Raw genomic sequence first — 13,434 nt, forward strand, 5'->3', positions numbered from 1 at the left:
CTGGAGGTTCTCCATGCAATCTGGGACTCTGGAAAATCAGGACAACGTACTGGAACTCTGGGAAAACAGGAGTCAGAGGGCATAGAAATAGCACACTCTACTTACTCACATGTTGAGAAGCTTGCGTCACACCTAAATATGATGAAATTTGCATGGCTTATCAGAGAAGAGGTCTCCATGTTGTAGAATTATTCCCCTCATATTAGAAAGATGAGTGTATATCCTCAGTGAAAGAGGGGCAGCAGGCTCTTTGTCAGAGAAAAAAGAAATGGCCTTGCTCGATTAGGGTCTGAATTTCCAGAGACGTCTGTCCTGCTGGACTTATTTTTCACACTGTAATAATTCATTAGCCTAATACAACTTTCCATGGTTTGCATTTTTTAAAGAAAAACCCTATCCAGATGTTCTTTTTGGATTGCCCATTTCCCCACTCCCTATAACTGCCCATTCTGGGTAATTAAGGAAACTGTGATGCCTGTTCCATGCCAGCCAAGTCTTGTGAAGAGGCACAAGGCTCCTGGTCATCAGCAGTCAAGGGTAGGGCTTAGCTCTCAATGGCTCCCAGTCTCCCAGTCTCATGATTTTGCCTGCTTACATCTGCCTGCCAGCTGCCTACATAGTGAAGCACGTTCTATTGCTATTTTCCGTTGGACCTCTGTACTTCCACTCTTCACAAGTAAAAGCGATAAACTAACAAAGCACAATCTCTGCAGGGACGTTTTTGAAACAATTAAAAACCAGTCCAGTAGTAACTCATCTTAATTCTTTCCTCCCAAACCTGCATTGCTGAATAGAACTATAGACGGAAGTCAAATGAGATAATAATAATGGTCATCACATTTTTGCAGATGGTAAAAGAAGTCTGTTTATCATAGCTCATGCTTTTCTTAACCATGGACTCACTTCACTGAACACATTCCTTTATGGATACACTTCAGTGGTAAGTCTATGCTTATACAAAAACCCCTGTGCTTTATTCATTTGAAATGTGGCAGCTTTGATTCCCTTAAAAGAGACAACTATATCCACAGACTTCTTTCAGTTCTGTCAATAAATGACCTTGTAAGTTTTTCCTATTGACATTGACAATTGTGGCACCACTGCCAGGTTTGCAAATGCCCCTGAAACCCACCTTAAAGTCTAGACAGCCCTACCAAAGAGCAGAGTTACTGTATATATTCAACTATACATTGATCTCATGTATAAGTAAAGGGCAGGTTTGGGGGCCATACTAATGGATTTTGATATGACCATCGATAATTCGAGAGTAAACTTTAGACTCATGTAACAAAGGATCTAAAGGATGAAGCAAAGGAAAACAATGCCAAAGAATTTACAAAATTCTAGCAGGCATAATTGTCTGTGTTCACATTAAAGGCTGGATGGATGAGAGAGTAGAGGGGGATCAGTGCTTCTGGGACAGATTATACTCTTGCCTTTAACCAGGGGATGGTTCTTTTTTATATATATAAAAGTCAAAGTGCAGTACTTACATTGACCTGTAGATAAGTCATCTTGGGTTTTTTTGGGGTTGATTTTTTGACTAAAATTTCTTGACTTATATATGAGTTTATATGGGATGTGGCACTAGTGAGTAGGGTGCTGAAGTATGACACAGCCAGACCTTCCTGTCACTAAGCAGCAGTGTGACAAGTGGTTGCAACCTGTGGAGGTCCTTGCTTTTGTAGTCACATCACTGCTTGCTGTTGGGAGGGGGCAGGGCTTGTCCTTCTTCAGCAGTCCACTCACCAGCACCACAGATTCCATCCCTTGGTAGAGCAGCCTGGACTTTAAGGTGGGTTTCAAGGGTGAGATCAGGAGATGAAGCATAACCATGACATTGTGGTTTTATTTCCAGTGCAAGATCTCAACTGAAATACCAGAGTCATTAAAAAAATAATAACAACCTTAAAGAAACAGCACAGAAACTCTTGTACACATTTCTCTGAAATTTGTCAGTCCTAATTTCCTTCTAAAAGAGTATCATACAGTGAGCCTTTAGTATCCTCGGGGGTTTGGTTCCACAATTCCCCATGGATACCACAATCAGTGGATGTGCAAGTCCTATTGTATACAGTGGCATAGTAAAATAATGTCCCTTATATGAAAATAATGTGCCTTATATGAAATAGCAAAATCAAAGTTTGCTTTGTGGAATTTATATATTTTTGAATATTTTCAATCCATGGATGGTTGACTCCCCAGATAAAGAATCCATGGATATGGAGTACCAATTGTATTTGCCAACATAATCCAGTTATGGAAAAGAGAATAAAATTGCATCTATTTTAAAATATCAAATGATAGTCAAGCAGAAGCACAAGTCTGTGAATCTTGACACAAGTTAAAGAGAACCAGTGCCAAATTGTTGTGAGCAGAGTTGTCCATCTTCCAAAGCACCAAATTCGAGTCCAAGAGGAATCTTGTGGTTGGGACCTGATCAGCTAGGACTCATGGCAGCTCTCATGTCTCCATGCCAGCAGCCGTCCTTGTGTGGCAACTCAGAGGATATGGGTGGATTTCTCCCAAAGGGTGTTGTAAATTCAAAAGTGCTGAATGCTTGGCAGACAAAGCAGGATTTCTAGTTCACATACAGGCAGTTCTAAGAGTGCTGTTGCATACTGTTTAAATTGTTAAGAACATTTCAGTCATGATAGGCACTTAAACATAGATGTAAATAGAAGATTAGAACCACAGCTTATTTTTTTTTCAGCCAAAAGATGGAGAAAGAGTTTACCAGCTCTTGCCAGTGCCAGCCCTTTTATCAACCAGTGTACCAGTCAAATAACACTCATAGCAAGGAGACATGCCAGGTGCGAAATGAGGGAGGGAGGGCAGAAGAACTTCTAAACAAAAACAAACTTAATTCTTCCTCCACTTTCAAAGGTCTGGACTGGTGTCAGCTATTTCAAGGATATGTCCCTGAGAGAAATGAAGGGCAAGTGCAGATGCAAGCAGTAGACTTTATCACATGCTGCTTTTAAACTGCCATATAGGTAGATAATAGTGCCTTTGGCCATACCTATTGCACAACATAGTTTTCCTCTTTTAACTGCCTGGACCTTGAAGCATGGTTATCATGCCCCTTGCTAGTGATGGAAACACCCATCAATAAGATCCCAATAGCACTAATATAGCTCTAGTCCTCAGGTGTGATAGGTTATTCCACAGGCAGTTCTGGGATTGTGCAGTCACTTGGTGTCAGTATCTTTTCCTCTCCCCCTTTCCCCTTGCTATTCTAAAACAGCCTTTCCCCCCTTTCCTTTTTGCCTTTTTTCTTTTTAAACCACATTCACATAACTCCAGAATTGTGTTTAAAGCATCACTAATTTCCCATGCAAGCAAAGTCATGTTCAAAATTCTGCAGCAAAGACTCCTACCATATATGGAGCATGAAATTCCAGGAGTGCACGTTGGATTCAGGAAAGGAAGAGGCACTAGAGATCACATGGCAAACATAAGTTGGATAGTGGAGCGCACCATGGAATTCCAGAAGAAAATCTGTATGTGCTTCATTGACAGCAAAGCTATTGACTGCATAGATCATGAAAAGCTATAGCCTGTACTTAGAGGCATGGGAATGCCACAACATCTAGTTGTCCTGATGTGTACTTGCTAATTAGCTTACTTGCTGTTCACCGCTATGATCTTTGGAATAGCGGTATATAAATAAAAAAACAAAAACAAACAAATAATGTGCATTCAGGATAAGAGGTTGCCATCAGCACAGAATGGTTCCCAGTGAACAAAGAGGTCAAGCAGGGCTGCATACTATCACCCTATTCAACCTGCATGCAGCAAATATCATACACAGAGCAGGCTTAGACTAGAGGTAGGATGAGTGAAATCAGAGGAAGGAACATTAACAACCTAAGATATGCAGATGACACAATACTACTAGCAAAAACAAAGACCTGGAACAATTACGTAAGAAGGTCAAGAGTAAAATGCTGAACATTAAAAAAAAATAGTGACCACAGAAGATCTATAGGAATTCATCCTAGACAATGAGACAATTGAAATAGTTAAAGAGTTCTCATACCTTGGTTCAAATATTGGTCAGAATGGAGACTGCAGTCAAGAAATCAGAAGAAGATTAGGACCAGGAAAGGCAGGTTTAAAAGAAATGGACAGGATGATAAAATGTAAAGACATAACTCTGAACACTAAAGTGAAGATAGTCCAAGCCACTGTATCCCCCATCACAATGTACAGACATGAGATCTGGATAGTGAAATAAGTCAATTGAACAAAAATTAGTTAATTGCAGTTAACAACAATACCCAAAGAAAAATAATAATAAATAATAAAATTTTTATTTATACCCCGCCCTTCCGAACGATCAGGGCGGCTAACAAAATGCACCGAAGCGCAAACAAAATACAAAGTTAAAAACATACAATTAACAATACAATCCTTAAAAACAATAAAAACCCCTTAGCCCATCCTCACGGCCACGAGAGAGGAGGGAGGCCCACAGGATGTTTAGTCGGGGAATGCCTGATTGAATAGGAAGGTTTTTAAGCCCTTCCTAAATTGGGCCAGGGTGGCGGATGAGCGGAGCTCCGTGGGCAGCGTATTCCAGAGGGCTGGGGCAGCTATGGAAAAGGATCTTCTGGCAGTAACAGCCAACCTAGCCCCAGGCACCTTCAGGAGTTGCTGCCCAGATGTTCTGAGGGTGCGAGGCGGAATGTACGGGGAGAGGCGGTCCTTCAGGAATCCTGGGCCCAAGCCATTTAGGGCTTTATAGGTAATAACCAACGCCTTATATTGCGCTCGGAAGCGAATGGGCAGCCAATGGAGATCTTTAAGCACGGGTGTTATATGGCTGGTCCTGGGAGCACCAGTGACCAGCCGCGCTGCCATGTTCTGCACCAATTGCAGCTTCCGAGTTTGGTATAAGGGTTGCCCCATGTAGAGTACATTACAGAAATCCAGTCTCGAAGTTACCAGAGCATGTACAACAGTTTCAAGGTCCCTCTGAGCCAGGTATGGGCGCAGCTGGCGAATCAGCCGAAGCTGATAACAGGTGCTCTTGACCGTCGCATTCACCTGAGCCGTCAGGTGAAGGGAGGAGTCAAGAAGCACCCCCAGACTGCGCACGGAGTCCTTCACAGGGAGCGTGACCCCATTCAGGACAGGTGGAACTACCGCCATTCCTGGGCCAGGGGAACCTATCACTAGTACCTCCGTTTTCTCTGGATTAAGCTTGAGTCGGTTTTCCCTCATCCAGCCCATTACCGACTCCAGACAAGCCACGAGAGGAGAGACGCCATCCCCGGTCACAGCATCAGTCGGAGACATAGAGAAGATGATTTGGGTGTCATCAGCGTACTGATAACCCCGCGCCCCATGTCTCCGGATGATCTCTCCCAGCGGTTTCATGTAAATGTTAAATAGCATGGGGGACAGAATGGCTCCTTGAGGGACCCCAGTTTTCAGGGCCCGCTCGCTGGAGCACACGTCCCCCAGCTGCACCATCTGGGACCTCCCAGAGAGGTAGGAGCGGAACCACTGGAGCGCAGTGCCCCCGATTCCCACCTCAGCCAGGCGGCCCAGAAGGATACCATGGTCTATGGTATCGAAAGCCGCTGAGAAAAAGGTAAGGCAAAGTTACCAAAGGGACATGAACACAAAACATCAGTGAGTTCTAAGAGAGAATGATTTTCAGTGTCTATGGGCCTGTACATACAGCCCCTTAGGGACAGCAGGACACCGCCCCTTTCCTAGCCAGATCGGGGCCGTGACAAACTCATGCTGTGGCCCCAATCTGGCCTTTCAAGGGCACAAAAAAGCCGTAAAAAGCGGCTCCTTTTTGTGCATATGCGACCCTCCTTCAGGGCTGTGTCATATGGATGCAGCGCCATAGGAGCGCTATGATGCAGTGTGCTGTATGGAATGGCACGCAGCATCAGGGCGCTCTGGGGGTGGAATTGGGCATGCATCATGAGGACGCTACGCTGTTACCGAGTATGGATTTATATAAAATTTTGGGTGCCATGCGGTCTGAAGCTATGACTCCTGAATGACCCCACAGAGATCCGCCATTAACCTAAAGGCGAGGAGACCACATAGACAGCTGCCCTGCCAAAGCATGGTCTCAGAAAAAGACAAAGTTAAAATCTTCCAGAGGAAGTTTTGGGAGTTGCAAAACCAGATCCGCAGAGACCAGCACAAGGAAGACAATAGATGTGGCTTCCTTCTTAACGAGCCAGTGATTAACTTAACGGCTCGGCCATCAAGGTAGCTGCTCTCCTGAAAGGTGTCAGACCTCATGTATTGTGCAACTATTGTGTAGCTTTTGGCTTAACAAAGCCCAAGCAATCAGCGCCTTTGTCACAGGCAAACATCGCCTGAGGATATGTTCAGCACTATATAAACCATGAGTTTTCAGCCCCTCTTTGGGCTTTTGAGCATTAAGTTGTTTGAGCCTGAGATTCCTGAGCACCTTGCTTGCTCCACTGAAATCACCGAGTGAAGCCAAGCTCACTGTCACCGGGCCGCTAAGTTAGCTTTTGCCCACCGGAACTCAGCTCCTAAGCCACCACAGCTGCCCCTTCTTTCCCGTTCCCACAGCTGTGACCCACTATCCATCCAAGCATCATCCGGCTTCCTGGAGAAGATGTCTAAGGTAATATTCCCAGTGGTGCCTCTTTCTTCCATCCTTTGCTTCCCGAACTCACCCTTCCCCGCTATAGCATTGAATGTGTGTGTGCGCGTGTGATCCCTTTGGTTGTGTGACTTTAATAAATGTTCATAGTGTAATTGCACCTCATTAGTATCTGAGTCTCATTCTCTTGGGGGTGGACTAGGCGACCTCTGGTATACACATAGGGACACGATCCTGTGTGTGCGTTGTTAGAACACACCTCTTGTAAATATTTGAGCTAATTAAAAATTCCCCTAATTCGATCCTTCCTAACAACGCCCTGACTCTACCCCAATGCCGGCCTTAATGGCTGGTGTGTACAGGGCCTCAGTCTCTGTAATGCTAGAAATTTGGGGACTGAACAAAAATTTCATGGGTGGGGGAATGAATTCTTATTTGGAGGTGCAATGTCCTTGTTATACACCCCTTCCTATGTAGTACACCCTTGAGCACCTGCTGTAACCTTTCCTAAGCGAATGCCTTGAGAACCAGTGTGGTGCAGTGGTTTGAACATTGAATTACAACTACGAGCTCAGGATTCAAATCCCTGTTTGGCCATGAAAACCCAATGGGTGACCTTTGACAAGTCACACTCTCTCAGCCTCTGAGGGTGGCAGAGGCAATCCCCTTCTGAACAATCTTGCCAAGAAAACCCCATGATAGTTTTGCCTTAGGGTCACAATAAGTTGGAAGTGACTGAAAGGGACACAGTAACAACTTCATGCCTCAGAAATGTCACTTCTGGATTGTTGCAATATGTTATACTTAGACCTATCCTTGAAGAGCATCCAAAATGAAGCACCTTGACTGTTACCTGGTGTATAATACCGGTTACCAACTTTTTTGTCGGCTCATTTCTAAGTATAGGCTTTAGCCTTTGAAGTCCTAAGTACCCTAGTGCCTGGATCTCTGGGGGACCACCTATATTCTCCTGAACCTATCTGGCTGTTAAGAGGTATAGGAGAGGCCCTTATGAGAATTTCAGCACTAGATGAAGCCTGCTTCACAGACACATTTGATATGGAATTGGACTGGATAGCCCTTGTGGTCCCTTCCAACTCTATAATTCTATGATTCTCTTCCCAACTTGTGGGATACTTTTCCCTCAGAGCTGCAAGTAGTTTCCATGTCCTCACTGCTTTTAGAAGAGGCATCAAGGTAAACTTCTATAATATGGCCTTTTAATTTGTTTTATTGGTAGTATTGTTTTTTTCTTGGTGTTGCTGTTTAACTATTGATCACTTTTAATGATTTGATGATGTTTAGAAGCTTGCATTTTTTAATTGGGAACACTGCCTTGGTGGTTTTGGAGAAAGGCAAGGCAACATACTCTAAATATAAACAGATAAAATTAGAAAGACCTAGTTGTAGAGAGAAAAAATGAGGAAAATGTGCAAAAAATACACCTGCTAGAAGAACTGCATATTAAAAATACACACAATTTTTTGTGAGCACTTAAAAAAATTGCAACAGATCTAGAAATGGGGGAGTATACATTTAATGTTGGGAAAATGAGACCCTGAGTGGAATCAAATTGGACAGATTAGTCGATTCATAACATGAAATCAAACCACAATTTTTCAACTTCCATAAATCAATCAAAATTGAATAACTCTTAAGTGCAAAGAACATTATTACCTATGAGCTCTAATGGCAGCTATTTTCATCCCAAGCTCATCTGCTACTGGCTGGCTGCATATTCTGACAAAGCTAATCAGGGTTCCCATTCGTATTGCATTCCTGGGTGCAGTAATTAGTGGGGGTAGAGAGAGGTTGGGTGCGTATCTTTGTTTTGGGAATTCCATGCGTTTCTTTTTTCCTTTTCTTTTTTTCCCTTTTTTTCTTTTTCTCCATAGAGACTGTCAAAAATTGCCATTGCCGACTATATTTCAAGTCATCATGGCAGGGTATTGGGAAAAGTTTTCAATTAGCAATAACCGTGCCTCGGATTAACCTCATTGGCTACGATACTGCCACTGTGCAAAGCTTGCTTTGTACTATCTATAACTATTAATCCTGTTCCTAAGAGAGACCCATCCACTGGTTCCATCAGGCTCATGATGTATCTTGGCTAGTATTTTTGCATCACTAGGTCCAACCTTTGCAGCACGCCCATGACATGCTAGGGTTGCCTCGGGGTGGTGCGTGCACACGCCTAGCAACCCTAGCATGCACAGCTGAGATGCCATCGAGATGTCTTTGTAGGTTTGCAGTGGCACAACTGTGCTGCAAAAAGGAGCCACGTTTTAATGTTCCTTTGTTGCTGTGCAGCAGCGTTGTGCAGTTTGGTTGCTCCAGTGCTGCTGCGGAGCAAAGAGAGGTGCCTCCCTGGCGCCTCTTTATGGTGGTCTGTACCCCGCCTATGTTAACCATTTTAAAGTCCTGTTTATTATATCTTTAGATTTGCATAGTTTTTGAGGCAGAAAACTTAAATCTTATTGTGGAGTCAAAGGCTTTCATGGCTGGCATCCATAGTTTTTTTGTGAGGTTTTCGGGCTGGCAAAACATCAGGAAGAAACTCTTCTAAAACATGGCCACAAAGCCCGAAAACCCCACAAAAAAACCTAAATCTTATTGATCAGTAACCAACATAATGATGCCAGAAAGTACATATGAATCAGGAAAAGAGGACATGTTCTAGGTCTGAGGGATCCTGGGCCTGCTGCTGGTACAAAGCCTTGGATTAGGTAGGTACTCCAATGACAATCTTTATGGGAGCACAAGCTTGGGTAGATGGTTTTCCTTGCCACAACATTTTAATTCCTTTATAGTGCAATACTACATGTGTAATTTTGGATTGTGAATGAATGCAAGCAGAGGCACTGGGAAATAAATCTCACTCTGCTGACAGCGTGGAGTTGGAGTGAGAAAGGCGGGAGGTGGGGGTGGGAAGAAAACAAAGAAAGTGTATGATGGGGGCAACTAGACTAGAGCATCAGTAGTAGTGAGTTCTACTTGGGTCTCAGGGTACATGCATTTGCCCAGAGATGCCATGAATGGGTGGCAGACTTGTGAAAAGACCCTTGATTTCAATTCACAAAGTGTCTTAAGGAAAGTCACTTTTTCTCAGCCTCCCCTCTCCTATTTGGGAATAACAATAATATTGATTTAAGCATTACAACAAAACATAAAGGAGCCCTGGTATCGCAGTGGTTAAATGTCTGTACTACAGCCACTCACTCACAAACCTCAAGGTTGTGAGTTCAAAACCAGCCAAGAGCTCAAGCTCAATTCAGGCTTGAATCCTTCAGAGGTCACTAAAATGAGTACCCAGCTTGTTGGGGGCAATTAGCTTACACACTGTAAAGTGCCTTAGGGAGTGCTTAAGTGCACTGATAAATGGTATAGAAATGTACTTGCTATTGCTATTGCAATGTGTATGGTAAGTTTTGGATGCTACATTGCAGGGGTAGGCAACTTCTAGCTCTCCAAATGTTGCTGGACTTCAAATTCCATCAGCCTTAGCAGTGTGCCCAGCAGTGAGGGGTCACAGGAGGTGAAGAACATCTGCAGATCCCTAAATTGTCCACCTATATGGTAATGCCAGGATGAGGAATGTGTGGCCCATCAGATACTTTTGGATTCCTGTTTCCATCCACTGTAACCAGTGAAACAAGGATGAAGATGATGGTGGTGGTGATGATGATGGTAATGGGAATTCTAGTCCAACAATAACTGGAGGATCATATGTTCCTTGTCTTGTCCTACTGTAAATTCTAAATGCTTAATGTTTCATTGCTGTTCTATCATTGCAATCTGTCTTGATTTTTAAAAAGCTTTAGAGGGTCAGATCTCCGTCTAATAAGCATCTTTTCTCAAAGTTATTCTTCAGTTTGTTAGGATATTTTCATCTGGCAATTTAAACCCATTCTTTCTTTGTGCACCAAATTTTTCATAGTTTTTCACCCATAAACAAAGTCATTGCCTGTTGACATAACCTTCAGGGATTCTTTAGGCTAGAGTGGTCCTGTTCTCTTCAAATGGACCATTGGTGTGTATTTTAAAAGTATGAAAACTGGGGTGCCCTGATTAAAGGCCTGAGAATCAGTAACCAGTTCCAAGAGCACACGGTGCTGGGGTATTGGGGGGGCGGTTTACAAATAAAACACACACAAACACTCTAACACACTCATTTGTGAATGTTATGGGTGGTGTGTGCGTGCAAGTTTGTGTTTGTTAGAAGTGGTACATCTGGCAAAGGGGAAGAGATATCTCTCTGAAGTGAACCCTACCCTTCTGCACACCCATTCTCAACCAATGAGCTGTGGCTCATTGAAACACTGGCCATTGATTCTCATGCAAATGGATGGATGATGTGAGCAGATGTGAAACATTTGGTTCTGTTCTTGCTGGCTTGTAAAGAAATAATGTAAGGGGGGAGGTGATGTGCACAAAGGGCGGGGTGGGGAGGGAAAACAGTGGGAGTTGCAGCAATGACTTTCTCCCTTGGTGGCCCACAACAATGGAGCTTATGTCAGCCTGTGCCAAGTCCTTCGTGCTAAGCAAGTGGGACCAGTAGTGGCCGCATCTAGGTATAGCACACACACACATATATTATAAACACAGGGAAGTGTAGGAGCTGCGTCTGTCCAGAGGGGAATCATCAATCATTCCCTTCCTGTCCTGAGTTTATAAAGCAGTTCCTAACAGCACTTAAATGGTTTACTCAAGCAGCAGAGAAAAGGCTTACGGCATGCTTCAAGTATGTTGCCTTTGCTATGGTTGAGATGTGGTGGAGCTCTTCTGGAAATGACATCCTTCCCTCCGCACCCTTCACCCCGCTGGACTCACCTGCTGAAAAACTCTGGGGGCTTGTGCACAAATAAAAATTATGCTTCGTTCTTTGGTCCCGTTCCAGGTGGCAGTGACTATTTACCTGTAGATAACATTTTACTCCCATTTTAGGTAGTCGCTAAAGTGGATTTGCCAGATGAAGGGAGAAAATTGTGTGTGGGTTGGGAGTCAAATGGAACAGCTGCAGCCTACTTGTAGCATAATGAGGTGACAGATGAGGGAGACCCTGAAGTAAAATTAATGTATTGCTTGAATGAATCAATAATGTATACAAATAACAACTGCAGCAGAACTGAAATCATCACTTCTGTTGTGTGTGCTGAAGACCTCAAAGTACAGCTCAGAATATTTATAATTAATCCACACATACCAGTCTTAAAACTCATATTCCAAAGCAAAAATGTGCCCTAATGGGAACATTTGAACCCAGAATCATTCACAGGAACTTTTCAAAAATGGGAGATGATAAAAGCCACAAGATGAATGATATAAGCAATGTATTTTAATATGTTCCTGTGAACGGCTTGATGCATGGTACTAGTGCTTGGCAAATTAAATTCTTAAGAGTGTGATCCTATGCATGTGGCCTCAGAAGAAAGTTTCACTAGGTTCAGTGGGACTGAGTCTCAGTCAAGCAATGGATAGGAAGAGACTAACTCGAATGGGACTGGGGAAATACAAAGCAGGAGCTCTACTGTATGCCACATCTCCACCCACCTAGCACATACTGACCAGGGCACAAAGCAGAGAAGGATCATTCCTTTTAATAATAATAAAATAATAATAATAATAAAATTTATTTCTATACCGCTTTTCCGCAGTGATCAAAGCGGTGTAAATCAACACACACCCAAAAGTAACTTGGGGGAGGATTTGCCAACTCCTGACTGAAGGCCCAGGTGAGCAGGACTTAAAAGATGGGTATAAAGGGCAAATCCCCAGGGCTCAGACATCTGGAGGGCTTAGGCCTCTACATTAAAAAAAATTATAATATATCCTGACAGCCCAAGGAGTAGCTGTAATATATGTTGCTAAATTTAGGGGAGGGAACTGGTCACACGTCTTGTCCTGGGACCAGCACCAGTTCTTAGCACTACAGAGGACTAGGCCTCTGTGGAGGTGATGTGAGGACCAACATGGTGCAGTGGTTTGAAGGCTGGCCTAAGCCTCTAGGAAACCAATATTTGAATCTCTGCACAGCTATGAAAACCCACTGGATGACTTCAGGCAACTCACATTCTCTCAGTCCTAAAGGAAGAAATTATAAATCTCCTCTGGAAAAAAAAAAACTCACCTAGAAAACTCTATGATAGGGTCACCATAAATCAACTTGAAGGCACGTAACAATAAGAGAAAGGTACTGAAGCAATTTGAGATATAGTGGATCCCAAGCCTTGTCTACTCCAACCCTGAAATTCTCCTTTTGAGGACTTATGCCGGCATACCCTACACCATCACCCTACTGGATATGAGGTTTTCATAATTAATATCTAGCATTTTAGAGAAGTCATAATGACTTTTGGAATGACCTAAGGACACATGGGAGACCTAGACAGTACTAAAATATATGCTGAATGAGTTTGCTACTCCACTCCAACACCCCTCCCTGGCTCTTAGCACTTCCTCTCACATTGGAGACTAAGGGGCTGAACAGATAGCCCCTAAGGGCTCCGTGCCACCCCTTTCCTCACCAGATTGAGGCTATGGCAACCGCATGCCACAGCCCCGATCTGGCCTTTCCACAGCATAAAATAAGCAGCAAAAAGTGGTGCCATAGAAATGAGAGTAAAGGCCTGAACAGACAGGCCAAAATAAAGTTGCTTCGAGTCACTTTGGAGGTATGCTGTTTAAATGATGCATGTGTCCTAAGAAGCCGGAAGCCACACCAAAGCCATACTCCAGCCCAAGGACTGGGGCTCAGCTTTGACGCAGCTTTTGGACTCTTAAGATATTATTATTATTATTTATTTATTTATTTATTTATTTATTTA

At 43.4% G+C, this 13,434-nt stretch overlaps 1 non-coding gene across 1 annotated transcript; it reads right to left on the reverse strand.

The window, feature by feature from the left end:
* Window positions 1-8,496: 8,496 nt before the first annotated feature.
* Window positions 8,497-8,637, reverse strand: LOC149322087 (U4 spliceosomal RNA). The gene has a single exon (XR_016279535.1). It is a non-coding gene; the product is annotated as a U4 spliceosomal RNA (small nuclear RNA).
* Window positions 8,638-13,434: the final 4,797 nt, after the last annotated feature.

The sequence above is a fragment of the Sceloporus occidentalis genome, unplaced genomic scaffold (assembly GCF_023333645.1).
Source record: "Sceloporus occidentalis isolate IW3139 unplaced genomic scaffold, rSceOcc1.0.p SCAF_1, whole genome shotgun sequence".
Classification (NCBI taxonomy): domain Eukaryota; kingdom Metazoa; phylum Chordata; class Lepidosauria; order Squamata; family Phrynosomatidae; genus Sceloporus; species Sceloporus occidentalis.